Source organism: Cricetulus griseus, chromosome 2, assembly GCF_003668045.3.
Source record: "Cricetulus griseus strain 17A/GY chromosome 2, alternate assembly CriGri-PICRH-1.0, whole genome shotgun sequence".
Classification (NCBI taxonomy): domain Eukaryota; kingdom Metazoa; phylum Chordata; class Mammalia; order Rodentia; family Cricetidae; genus Cricetulus; species Cricetulus griseus.
In genome coordinates, this window is record NC_048595.1 from 17,393,225 (window position 1) to 17,407,138 (window position 13,914).

General features: G+C 46.9%; 1 protein-coding gene across 1 annotated transcript in view; it reads right to left on the minus strand.

Moving 5' to 3' along the window:
- The window catches only part of Cnr2 (cannabinoid receptor 2), a 17,971-nt gene extending 7,802 nt beyond the window's left edge, over positions 1–10,169 (minus strand). Inside the window, exon 1 of the mRNA XM_027399710.2 lies at positions 10,089–10,169. The gene's annotated coding sequence lies outside the window, so the exon portion shown is untranslated. The remainder of the gene's footprint in view (positions 1–10,088) is intronic.
- Positions 10,170–13,914: the final 3,745 nt, after the last annotated feature.

Genomic DNA, 13,914 nt, shown 5'->3' on the forward strand with positions numbered 1-13,914 from the left:
ACTAGCTGTACATATGGAGTTGGAAGCCAGCCAGGGCTAATTATCCCAACAAACCAACCAAACAACCTCAAAATAAAACTGTCCACTGAGAGGCCTTTTCTGAAGAAACATCACTTATCTTTTCAGCAGGAGGAAATCCAGCTGAGGAAGGAGCAGAGGAAGTCAGCCGCCGTGAGCTGATAAGTTCATGAATACATTCCATTTTTCATGTCTTTGAGACAGGATCTCTCTATGTAGACCAGGCAGGATTTGAACTCACAGGGATCTGTCTGCCTCTTCCTCTCAAGTCTGGGATGAAGGGCCTGAACCGCCCTGGTCTCTGTTTACTTTGTTCTTTTCTGTCCTGTGCCTGTGTGAGTTTTTTGTGCGCATGAATGTGCGTGTACTTGTGTGTGTGGAGGCTAGCGGTTAATACTCAATGTTTTCCTCAACTGATCTCCACCTTATTTTTGGGGGGCAGAGTCTCTCTCCCAGAGCTCACCAATTCAGCTAGACTGGCTGATCACCAAGTCCCAGGGATGCTTCTGTCTTTGATTCCAGAGTGTTATAATGGTGGGTGCACACAATATCTAGTTTTCAATTTTTTTTTATTTAATGTGGATAATGGGAATCAGAACTCAGATCAAAAATAGCAAGCACTTTACCACCTGGGCCATCTCACCAGCCCCCCCTTCGCCTCTTTATTTTTACTTTTTAGTGTTTTGAGACAGGGCTGTCCTGGAACTTGATCGATAGACCAGGCTGGTCTCAAACTCACAGAGATCCACTTGCCTCTGCCTCTCGAGTTCTGGGATTGAAGGAGTGTGCTGCTACACCGGTTCTGTTTATATTTATTTTTGTGGTGTTGGGGAATCAACCAACATGTTGGGTGTTGGGGCCTTGTACATTCACAAAAGCCCTAATCCTGACACATAAATGTGTGTGTGTGTGTGTGTGTGTGTGTAATTTTTAGCAAAATAAACATTGTATTATTTCCCCTATCTATTTATTTTTCTTCGTGGCTACAGGAAATCTTTCAGTGGCATACAGGACTCCTGTTGTGTGTTTATAAGGCAGCTTAGCCTCCTGCCCACAGCAGTGCCCGAGGCTGCCTGAACACACGAGGACTAAAGCTGGGTCCTCAGTACTGAAGGCCGCTCTAGGCCCCCAACCCACACCCAGCTGGCTATCTGCTGCCCCTGGGGAGAAACTTTGCCTTCTGGCCTCCAGGTCTTTGACTCAGCTTCGTCGGCCTCACATCCCTCCCAGACTTCCCTTTGGTTCATCTGCCCAGTGGAGCCTCCCAAGCCTGTAGCCATGATCAGCTGCCCAGCATGTTCTGCGTGTGGGGGCCAGCTTTACATGCTGCCTTTCCTTCAACTGCACCAATAACGGAGAATATGGAATTTAATTTCTATGGAATGTTGTTCTTGGGGATGGAGAGACAGGTTAGCTGTCAAAGGTGCCTGCCAGAAACTCAGACGAGGTGAGATGGATCCCTGGGACCTACATAGACATGGAAGGACAGAACTAACCACAGCGAGCTGTCCTCTGACCTCCAGACTCAGGTTATGGCATGCTCATACCCACCTACATACATACACACATGCACAAAGAATAAAAAGGTAAGAGAAATGTTAAAACACTGTTTCCAGGGGCTGCAGAGATGGCTCAATGGTTCTTCCAGAGGTCCTGGGTTCAACTCCCAGCACTCACATGGCTGCTCACAACTGTCTATAATTCCAGTTCCAGGGTATCTGACACCTTTACATACATGCAAGCAAAACCCCAAATGCACATAAAGATAAATAAATTTTAAAAAATATTGTTTCTCGTCATAAAGTGATTTCATCTAAACAACACTATAATCTACAACTTCAGTTTGCAAGGTGCTGGCTGGAGATCTGGCTCAGTGGACAAGACACCCCTGAGGACCTGAGTTCAGCTCCCAGCAATCTATGACACACACCTCACCGGTAACTTCAGTGTTGGGTGAGGCTGACAGAGGGGTCGCTGGAGTTTTCTAGCTCTGGGCTCAGCCAGAGACCTTGTTACAAAGAAATATGTTAGACATCAATAGATCAGGACACCGGACATGTGGTATGTGCACCCACACACATGTACAGATATGACACACAGAAACAAACTAATAATAAGTAAATAAAAATAAAAGTACTGGATGGGATTTCGAGGCCTAGTAGCACATAGTGAGTTCTAAGGCTGGAAGACTGCTGGCAGTTTAATGTTGGGTAACATAATGAGTTCAAGGCCAGCTTAGGCAACATAGCAAAATCCTGTCTCAAAAAATAAAATAAAATAAAACCATCAGGGAATGCCTTACCTCATCAGAGTGAGTACTGGCGATGGTTGCTGGGGTGGCTGAGGCTGGTGTCTGCGTCTCACTCTGGCACAGTGTGGTCACAGACAACTGTTACTATCCAGAGTAAGGGCAGGAAATGCACGCACTTGATGGACATCCTAACAAGGCAACAACAGGAAGCCCAGAGCAACAGGAAACCCAGCTCTCGTCCACACACAGATAGAAATGCCCTTTGGAGGCCATATGGTGGTCTTCTAGAAGGCCTGTTTCCAGGGTGAGGATGTATTTGATGCATAGAGAGACTTGGAGTTTGTCACACAGGCGACTGCTCTGGGTCCCTCTCTGTCATTCTTTTTATTGATTGATTGATTGATTGATTGATTGATTGATTGATTTTTTAAGACAGGGTTTCTCTGTGGCTTTGGAGGCTGTCCTGGAACTAGCTCTTGTAGACCAGGCTAGTCTCGAACACACAGAGATCTGCCTCTGCTGGGTGCTGGGATTCAAGGTGTGCGCCGCCACCACCACCTGGCCCTGTCATTCTTATCATGTGACTTTGGGCAAGTCCCTCTCCTCCCCTGTGAAGTGACAATAACATTACCCACCCATTCTCATGGAGGCCAAGTGAACCGAGGACAACCATTGTAGTTTTTGAACCTGAGAACTGGCAAATTCTTTTTGATCCTTTCAAAATGTATACAAGACCTGCCCAACTTGGTGTGGTAGCACACACCTTAAATCCCAAAGAAGAGGCAGTCGGATCTCTATGAGTTCAGGGCCAGCATGGTCTGTGTGGCAAGTTCCTGGCCAGTTACATAGTAAGATGTGGTCTCAAAAACAATTAATAGTACACATACATTCACACACCTGTGCGCATGCTCACACACACACACACACACACACACACACACACACACACACAGGCACCCACACACATGCGTGCACACATGTATGCACGTGAACCAATGCCTGGAAGAGACACTCAGAGGTTAATAGCACTTGCTATTAACCAAACCAGAGTTTGGTTCTTAAGCACCCACATGGCAGCTCACAAATGTCTGTAACTCCAGCCCTAGGGTATCCAGTGCATTCTTCTGACCTCAGCAAACACCAGGTACACACGTGTTACATGGTACATAGTCATACATCAAAGCAAAACACTCAGCAAAGCAAACACAAAGCAAAACATAAAAATAAATGTTAACTTTTTTTTGTTTTTTTTTTTTTTTGTTTTTCAAGACAGGGTTTCTCTGTAATGCTTTGGAGGCTGTCCTGGAACTCACTCTGTAGACCAGGCTGGCTTTGAACCCACAGAGATCTTCCTGCCTCTGGCATTAAAAGCATGTGCCACCAATGCCCAGCTAATTGATTTAATTTTATGTGAATTGGTCAGCTCCCCTGGAATAGGAGTTACAGACAGTTGTGACTTGCCACGTGAGTGTTAGGAATTGAACCTGGGTCCTGCTCTTAACCGCTGAGCCATCTCTCCAGCCCATAAATGAAATTCTTTTTTTGTTTGTTTTGTTTGTTTGCTTGTTTGAGACAGAGACAGGTTTTCTCTGTGCAGCCTTCGCTGCCCTGGCACTCTCTCTGGAGACCAGGCTGGCCTCAAATTCACAGAGATCCGCCTGCCCCTGCCTCCCGAGTGCTGGGATTAAAGGCGTGTGCCACCACTACCTGGTGATTCATGGATCTTATCAACATGTCATTGTCACTCTGCACCTTCAGAGCCACAGTCGTGTGCAAAACATGATGAAGAGCACGTTGTAATCTGATGCTACGCAGATGTCAGGACTAAAGAGAACCAACCAGCCCCAGATTCCACACTTCCCAGAAATGCCTAGCCCAGAAACCCTGCTCCTGACCCTGGGTCCCCGCTGACTGGTGTCTGGGGCTAGAGCTGGGACTCTACCTGTCTTTCTGGGAAGACACCTCAGGGTTGGGAAACTCTCAGGAAAAGGTGTGGCAGGGTTTTTGTTTTCACGTGAAGTGAAAGTGTGAAGTGAAACAGAGGAGCTGGCCCTGCTGTGCTATGCTGGAGGGGACCGGAAGTCCATGACTGCAGCACCCACCGTGGGAAGCTGAGATCTGATGCCCCCAAAACAAACGCTGAGATTTTGGGGGGAAATGGAACCCAGAGTATTTAGGCACATGAAGGACATGCTCTTCCACTGAGTCACACCCCAGCAGTCTTGTTGCTTTTGTCTGGACTGGGTACGAGGAGATCTGTATTCCAGTTCCTGTCCTGTCACTGAAGTTTGGACTGGCCCTCTGGGTTTTTCTTTTCTCATTTTTGAAGAAGAAAGGCTGATGATGGTAATTGCTAAGGTCTCTGGATCCCCATGTACTGAGTGTGTGTGGCGCATACGTGTGAGCATGTGTGTGTGTGTATGTTCTATACTTTAGAACCCGGGCCTTACAATGTGTTAGACAAGAGCTCTACCACTGAGCTACAACCTGGGCCCTCATTCTACTAATACTTAATGTAGCCCCTCCCCCATCTATAGGAGGAAGGAGTTTGTAATGTATGGAACTACCATGCACAGTCTCAGCCATGACTCCTTTCTTCTCTCTGTCTGTTTCTCTGTCTCTCTGTCTCTCTGTCTCTCCCTCTCCGTCTCTCTCTCTCTCTCTCTCTCTCTCTCTCTCTCCAGGGTTTCTCTGTGTAACAACCCTCGATGTCCTGAAACTCATTCTGTAGAACAGGCTGGCCTGGAACGCACAGAAATTTACCTGCCTCTGTCTCCTGAGTGCTGGGATTAACGGCGTGTGCCACCACCCCCTGGCACTTCTAGTGTCTCTAGTTGTCAAGGAAGCCACAGGAGTCTGCCTGATAGAACTAAATTCACCTCAAGCCTAGTTTCTATTAACCATCTATCACCCTGCCCAGACTTCCGTGGAGTCACTACCCATAGGTTGGACTTCTCCTTTGTCCTGGGGCTATTTTTGTCTGTATCTAGCTTGACCGCCACCCACTCCCATGGAGTCCAGTGAAAGGATGGCAGTGAAACACCTCTGGGTTTTACTGTTCCAGACCTGGAGTGCCAAGACTTTGGAATGACATGTCACTGAGTTCTACCACAGACAAGCTATGTGACCTGGAGCAAGCCACTCAAACTCTCTGAGCTTCCGTGTTTTCTTTTATGAGTTGGAAAAGCAATCACCCATGTTCTGACTTGCAGATTAGAAAATTATTTAAAACTAAATACTAAGGGTAGGGGGGTATTCAGCTGGTAAAATGCTTGCCACATCATGTAAAAAGCTGGGTATGAGCCAGGCCTATTGGTACACACCCTTAATCCCAGCACTCGGGAGCCAGGGGCAGGTGGATTTCTGAGTTGGTGCCTGGCCTGGTCCACAAAGTGAGTTCCAGGACAACCAGAGAGCTAGCTACATAGTAAGACCTTGTCTCAACAAACAAACAAACAAACAAACAAAATAAATAAAAAATAAAATAAAAGCAAAAGCCAGGTGTGGTACTGTAGATTTGTAATCTCAGCACTGGGGAGATGGAGATACGCAAATCTCTGGAGCTTGCTGGTTAGCCAGTCTAGCCAAAGCAGTGAACTCTGGGTTCAGTAAGAGCCACTGTCTCAGCGCCTGAGGAACAATACCCAAGCCTGACCTGTGACCTCTATAAGTACACACATACATAGAAAAAAACAATAGCAACAGCAACAAAAACCTAAGCAGACACGTGGCTGTCAGAAGGAACTGGAGACAGAGCTGATGTGAAGCAAAATAAAGGGTCCCAGGGCATTCAGAGTCTTAGCCATGGCCTTGGTCCCAGTCAGTTCTGTGAGAAGCAACAGCCGCTAAATGATAAACTTCAAGAATAAGTGTGTCAGCTCTGTCCTATCTCAGAAATACATCCTGAGTTTGGAGCCACAGAGAAGAGTTGTTAACCTATGGCAAAGCAGAACCGACACTTGATCATTTCTTCTAAGAAGGTGGAGGGCCATCTTCACACCCAAGACTCCCATCAGCCTGGGCAGTTTCCATAGCCACCCCAATAAAAATCTCAGTGGGCAAAGACTCACAATAACTAGGTTTTGTTTTTGTTGAAATCTGTTTCCCACTTCTCCAGCCTTGAGACGCATGCTACCCTTTCCTGAACTCTGATTTATTATAAGCTAGCTTAGCTTTTCTTCTGGATCCAGCTCAGCTCTTTGATAAGATGGCCTCTGGAAGGTGTGTGTCCCTAACGCTTAGGCTGTCACTTTAAGGCCTGCAGAGATTCTTCAGTCTCTGTGCTTGCACTGGTCTCTTCTGGTGGTCTTGCCTTCCCATCTCGGCCTGGACACCAACACTCGGTAAATTAACTCCTTAACTTGTAATCTGCCCATGGACACTTCTTTTAGTCTGTTCAAACATCATCTTCCTCTTTCAATTTCCTCTTAGGTTGGCAATGTTCATATTTCTAATTTTCAAGCTGAGAGGCCACTGGCTTTGAGGTGAAGCAACGTTCCTTGAGCAAATAGATTTGAAGCAGGCCAGCCACTCTCCCTAAAACCATAGCAAGTGGCAGCCTGGCTTTATGACAGGAGGTCAGCTTTGTCAATGAACAGGGACAGATCGATGACCTTTGCCACTGATTATTCCATGGGGAAACTCACAAGCTTTTTCTTTCTTTCTCTCTTACATTTCCTTTGTTGTTGTTTCTTGTTTTGGATTTTTGTTTGTATGTTTCTCAAGACAGGGTTTCTCTGTGTAGTCCTGATTATCCTGGAACTCTCTCTGTAGACAGCATTGGCCTCAAACTCACAGATACATGCCTGCTTCTACCTTCCAAGTGCTGGGATTAAAGGTGTGAGCCACCAGTTAAAAACTGGGGACTGATGAACCTTGGGCCTTGAGAGGAACAGGAAGGGGCTCAGCCACTGAGCTACAGCCCCAGTTTTCTTTTTTGTTTGTTTGTTTGTTTGTTTTTTGTTTTTCAAGACAGGGTTTTTCTGTGGCTTTGGAGGCTGTCCTGGAACTAGCTCTTGTAGACCAGGCTGGTCTCGAACTCACAGAGACCACCTGCCTCTGCCTCCGGAGTGCTGGTATTAAAGGCATGCGCCACCAATGTGCGGCAAGCCCCAGCTTTTTTTATGTTGCTGTTTCTTCCCACCAATTTTTCTTATTCATGTCCCCACTGGAGATTTTGGGCCACACTGTCTTGACTTTCTCACTGGAGATCTGCCCATCAGGCTACTGGGCTCTGGGATAGTGGCTCAGCCTCCGGTTGTTGGCTTTGTGCCCTTTCTTGCTTTATCTCCATTTCCTTATCTAGACCACCAGATAATTCTGCAGCACTGAGGAGTGTGAGGCAGGACAACTGAAAGGACTGGAAATTAGAGCGGCAGTCTGGGCTACACTCAGGCGGGGAAGGTTGCTGGAACAGAGGCTAAGAGTGCTTCCTCCCCTTCCAAAGGACTAGAGTTTGTTTCTCAGCACCAACACAGAAGGCTCACAAACATGTAACTCCAGCTCCAGGGGAATGGATGCCTTCTGGCTTCTGTGGACACTCGTACACACATGGCACACAGTCACCTAGACACATACAAATAAATAAGTAAATGAAGGTAGACATAACGTCTTGTTGCAATCCCATCACTTGGGATGCTGACATAGGAGGATCAGGAGTTCAAAGCCAGTTTTAGGCCAGCCTGGGCTACATGAGTATGGTGGTTTAAATAAAAATGGCCCCTGTAGATTCGCAGATTTCAATGCCTAGTCATCAGAGAATGCGACTATTTGAAAAGAATTAATGCATTTGGCTTTAGCTGGGAGGATCTCTGTGAATTTGAGGCCAGCTGGTCTACAAAGCTAGTTTCAGAACAGCCAGGGCTGCACAGAGAAACCCTGACTCAAACCCTGACTCAAAAAAAAAAAAAAAAAATGAGAGACAGAGAGACAGAGATGTGGCCTGGTTGGAAGAAGTGTGTCATTGGAAGTGGCTCTGAGGTTTCAGAAGCCCAAGCCAGGCCTTGTGGCTCACCTTCTGCTGCCTGTGGATTCAGATGTAGAATTTTCAGCTCCTTCTCTAGGACCATGTCTGCCTGTGTGCCACCATGCTCCCTACCATGATGACAATGGACTAACTCTCTGAAACTAACTGTAAGCCAGCCCCAATTAAATGCTTTCTTTATTAGAGCTGCCGTGGTCATGGTGTCTCTTCACAGCAATAGAACAGTGACTAAGGCAGTGAGACACTGTCTAAGGAAGAAAGGGGAGCAGAAGCAGCCTTTGTGTGACCTGTAGTGGTAGGTGTGGCGACTCACTGTGCTGGCCTGGCTCAAGTTCCTGCTAGTCCACAGGGAATACGGGTGACAAAGTCATCATTGCTGTGTCTTTAGGCTAGTGGGGGAAGGGCTGGCGGCATGAGAGAAGGGTGAGGATGGAAGACAGAGGGAGAGGACACGGCTTCAGGTCTGGACTTTTGCAGGGAGTTAAACAGGATGCTAAGGATGTGCCTACTGATTGGGGTGCAGAAGCCAGCACCTGCCAGCGTCCCACTGTGACAAGAGCCTTGGACCAAAGGCACAGACTCTTGGGTTTTGAGTTTAGGCCTGGTAGGACTGAAGGCCTTGAGACCAACAGCCCCATGAGATCTGAGAGGCCTGCTTGACTTGGAAGTGTTGGTGTGACAGCTTGCAAAAGGGCTAGCCTGAGCAAGTGAGTGCCCAACCGCCTGAGGCCGCTGGTTTGAACTCTCCTGTCTCGAACGCTTCACCATCCTGAACACTGTTTCCAGGCTTCACAGAGGCTTTTAAATGTTAACATTTAGTATGGATGCTGGGAGAGAAGGATGCTCTTTTGCAACATACATGTGGAGGAGTCAGTTCCCTCCTTCCATCTTTTATATACGTTCTGGAGATTGAAGCCAGGTCATTGGATTTGATGGCAAGCTCCCTTCTCTGCTGAGCAATTTCACACCTGCTACAAATGGTTTTTTAAACAGTTATGTTGAATGGTCTTTGCTATACTATAAAACAATGCAAGGAACTTAATGCTTATTTTTAATAGATTATATTATAATAAATAATATGTAACAAACATATTTAATATATAAATGTATAATAAATAATAAACAATATTATTTAATAAGCCCATTGCTTAAACATAGAAAACAATTAAAGGCGCATGCCTTTAATCCCAGCACTCGAGAGGCAGAGGCAGATGAATGTCTGTGAGTTCGAGGCCAGCCTGGTCTCCAGAGCAAGTTCCAGGACAGGCTCTAAAACAATACAGAGAAACCCTATCTTGAAAAACCCAAAAAAAAATGTGTGTGTGTGTGTGTGTGTCTGTGTCTGTGTGTGTGTGTGTGTGTGTGTGTGTGTGTGTGTGTGTGTGTGTGTGTGTCCCTGTGTGGGTATGCATAATAAGGGCAGGTGCTCTCAGGGGGCAGGGGTGTTGAATCCCCTGGAACTGGAGCTACAGGCAATCTTGGGTCACCAGCCAGTAGCAGATTCTGGGAATCAAACTCAGGTCCTAGTCAGGTGGTGATGGCACACACCTTTAGTCCCAGCACTTGGGAGGCAGAGGCAGGAGGATCTCTGTAAGTTTGAGGCCAGCCTGGTCCACAAGAGCTAGTTGCAGGACAGCCTCCAAAGCTACAGAGAAACCCTGCCTCAAAAAACCAAAACCAAAGCAAACAAACAAACCAAAAACACAAACTCATGTCCTCTGCAAGAGCAGTACTCAATGTCCACTGCTGTCTTGGTTTGGGTTTTTGTTGTTGTGAAAAACACCATGAGCTCGTCAGCTCTTATAAAGGAAACATTTAACTAGAGTACTTGCTTACAGTTTCAGAGGTTCATTCCTTTCTCCTCATGACGGGGAGCCGAGAGTCCTACATGTTGATTCAGAGGCAGCAGGAAGTCACACGGTCACACTGAGTGAAACTTGAGAAGAGAGACCTCAAAGCCCACCCCTACAAAGACACACTTTCTCCAACAAGGCCACACCTTCTAATCATGTCACTCCCTTTTCTTTCAAACCACCATAACCGTCAAACCACCTTTTCATCCAGAAATAACATATCTTTTTTTTTTTTTTTTCAAGACATGCTTTCTTCGTGTAGCTCTGGCTGTTCTGGAACTCACTCTGCAGACCTTGCTGGCCATGAACTCAGACATCCACCTGCCTCTGCCTCCCGAGTGCTGGGATGAAAGGCGTGCCGCCACCACCACCTGGCTAATGAAAATATCCTTACTGTCTGATTGGTAACTGCTTCGGCTCAGCCTGTTGAACTGGCCACTGAGGTTGACGTCTATGAAGAGAGTGAGTTTCTGTCCTAGCAGGCACAACAAGGGGCTTTGTGTGTGTGGTTGTCCTCTCCTCTGTTGTTGTTATTCAAATTCATAGCATATTTTTTTTTCCTGGCAGTTGCATTTAGGGCTTCCTGCATACCGGGCAAGCACTGTACCACTGAACTTACACACCCCAGACTTTTTTTTTTTTTTTTTTTTTTTTTTTGGAGATATTCTCACTGTGTAGTCATGGCTGGCCTAGAACTCCTTATGTAGACCAGACTGGGCTATAGCTCACAGTGATCTTCCTGCCTCTGTCTCCCGAGTCCTGGGATTAAAGGCATGGGCTATCATACCTGGCCAATCCAGCCTTTATTTTTATTTTTTTTTTTTACTTTTGGGACAGGCTCTTGCTAAAGTGCCCAGGGTGGCTTTGAACTCATGATTCTTCTACTTCAGCCTTTCTAGTAGCTGGTCCTATGTTATCTGTTCTTTAAAATCAAATTATTTATTTGTAACAGACAGATGGTAATTGTCTGTTTATGGCTACATAGTAGCAGGGCAGCCAGAGCTCCACAGGGAGATCCTGTCTCAAAGAAAGAAAGAAACAAGTATACAAGGAGACTTGGTGATGGGAAGGTGGGAAGGACTGGCTGAAGAGCTCTCTCTCTCTCTCTGGGCATAGCTTTGTACTGGGGAGATCTTCACCTTTGATTCAGGAGTATGGGGAGACCTGGATGGGGGAGTGTCGTGAAAATCCCACCTGGGTTAGCCTCCCCTCTGTCCATAATGTGCTTTCTGCAGGAAAGGAACTTTCATGCCAGCTCAGGTAGTATGGCCCTGGGGTGGGGGGATGGAAGAAAGAAGCCTGGATGATGACAAGGTCTTTTTTTTTTCTCTGTGTAACAGCCTTGGCTGTCCTGGAACTCACTGTGTAGACTAGACCAGGCTGGCCACGAACTCACAGAGATCCGCCTGCCTCTGCCTCCCGAGTGCTGGGATTAAAGGTGTGAGCCACCACCACCCGGATGATGACAAGCTCTTTGCACCAGGGTTTTCCTGCACTTCAGGAATAGGACATGGTGGGCCTCGTATTGCGCTTTCTTCTTCCCCTGTGGTTTTTCCTGCTGGCTTTGGACCTCTTCCTGGCTTGGCCAGATCAGAGTGGAGTCCCTACACAGTTATGACGTTGATTTGTTCAGTTGGTTGCAGGATTAGGAGGGAAGGTGCAATTCAGTCAGGTTTCCCAACAGAAGAGGGGGTGTGGGAGAGGAAGTAACTTTAAATACTCTGATACGACAATATCAATAACATCACCATTAGTGTTGAGTGAGACTTTTGAATACTGTGAGCCACAAAATGCATTTGGCAACAAGCTTATGGTGGTGATGGTGGTGGTGGTGGTGGTGATGGTGATGGTGATGATGGTGATGGTGGTGATGATGGTGATGGTGGTGATGGTGATGGTGATGGTGATGATGGTGTTGATGGTGGTGATGGTGGTGATGATGGTGATGGTGGTGATGGTGATGGTGGTGGTGATGGTGATGGTGATGGTGATGGTGGTGATGGTGGTGATGATGGTGATGGTGATGGTGGTGATGGTGATGGTGATGATGGGTGATGGTGATGGTGATGATGGTGATGGTGATGGTGATGGTGGTGATGGTGGTGATGGTGATGATGGTGATGGTGATGGTGATGGTGATGGTGATGATGGTGATGGTGATGGTGATGGTGATGATGTGATGATGGTGATGGTGGTGATGGTGATGATGGTGATGGTGATGGTGATGGTGATGGTGATGGTGATGTGATGGTGATGGTGGTGATGGTGATGGTGATGGTGATGTGTGATGGTGATGGTGATGGTGATGGTGATGGTGATGGTGATGGTGATGGTGGTGATGGTGGTGATGGTGATGGTGATGGTGTGGTGATGGTGATGGTGATGGTGGTGGTGATGGTGATGGTGATGATGGTGATGGTGGTGGTGGTGATGGTGGTGATGATGGTGATGGTGATGATGGTGGTGACGGTGATGATGGTAGTGTTGATGGTGGTGATGGTTGTGATGGTGATGATGGTGATGATGGTGATGATGGTGGTGATGGTGGTGATGGTGGTGATGGTGGTGATGGTGGTGGTGGTGATGGTGATTGATGGTGGTGGTGGTGGTGGTGGTGATGGTGGTGATGGTGGTGGTGGTGATGGTGATTGATGGTGGTGCTGTCAAACACATCTTGCTAGGAAAACTCACTCATGGGCTCTGGGCTGCTAGGATCTGGTAGTCGTGACAAAGCAGCTGGTAGGGACCCAGGAACAGTGGGACAGAAGCTGACAGCTGAACTAAACCTGGCAGGGACAGTCCTGTATTGGAGAGATGGGCTGAATATCTGGAGGACGTTTTTGTTTTTTGTTTTTATTTATGTTTTCTTTTGAGACAGGGTTTCTCTGTGTAGCTTTGGAGGCTGTCCTGGCATTCACTCTGGAGATCAGGCTGGTCTCAAACTCACAGAGATCCGCCTGCCTCTGCCTCCCGAGTGCTGGGATTAAAGGCATGTGTCACCATGTCCTGGTTTAGTCTGGTTATTTTTAAATTTGGAGTAGGAAATTACTAACAGCCAAGCTTGCCTACAGCAAGGTCATGTGACCGATAAGCTCTGATTAAACAGGATGGGGGCTGGAGACTCGGCAGTTAAGTGCACTCTTCTTGCAACAGACTTTTGGGCCCTAGTACCCACACTAGGCAGCCTATGTCTCCTGTCACTCTATCTAGCTAGTTTCAGGGGGATCCAGAATCTCTAACCTCCTTGGTGAATGCATAGACACATACACATTATTAAGAGAGTTTTAAAAAATGAGCTGGAGAGATGGTGCAGTGGTTAAGAACAATGAATGGCTGCTCTTCCGGAGGACCAGGTTTGATTCCTTGTGAGCACCAACATGGTGGCTCACAACCATTCATAACTTCAGTTCCAGAACACCAGACTGTCTCTTCTGACTTTTGCAGACCCCTGGCGCACACACATGATACACACACATAGATGCGGACAGCACAGACGTACACATAAAACAAATAAATCTACTTTAATGCAACAAACCAGCAAACATGTAAAATGTGCAGATGAACCCAGGAAAGATTTGGTGAGAAAAAGAGGAGTGTAGATAGCAGAGGGGATGGATGGTAAGACCTAAAACCATGACAGGAAGGAGGGGCTTGCAGCAAGGCTGAAAGCCTGCTCCTTACACTCAGTGGGCATGCCTTCTGTTTTCAGCTGATGCCTGGCTTTTTAAGGTCGTACAATATTATAAAGCACCCCAATTTCACTGTTCTGAGTCTCCAGTGTTATTATTATGAAGTGAGGATCATGATTT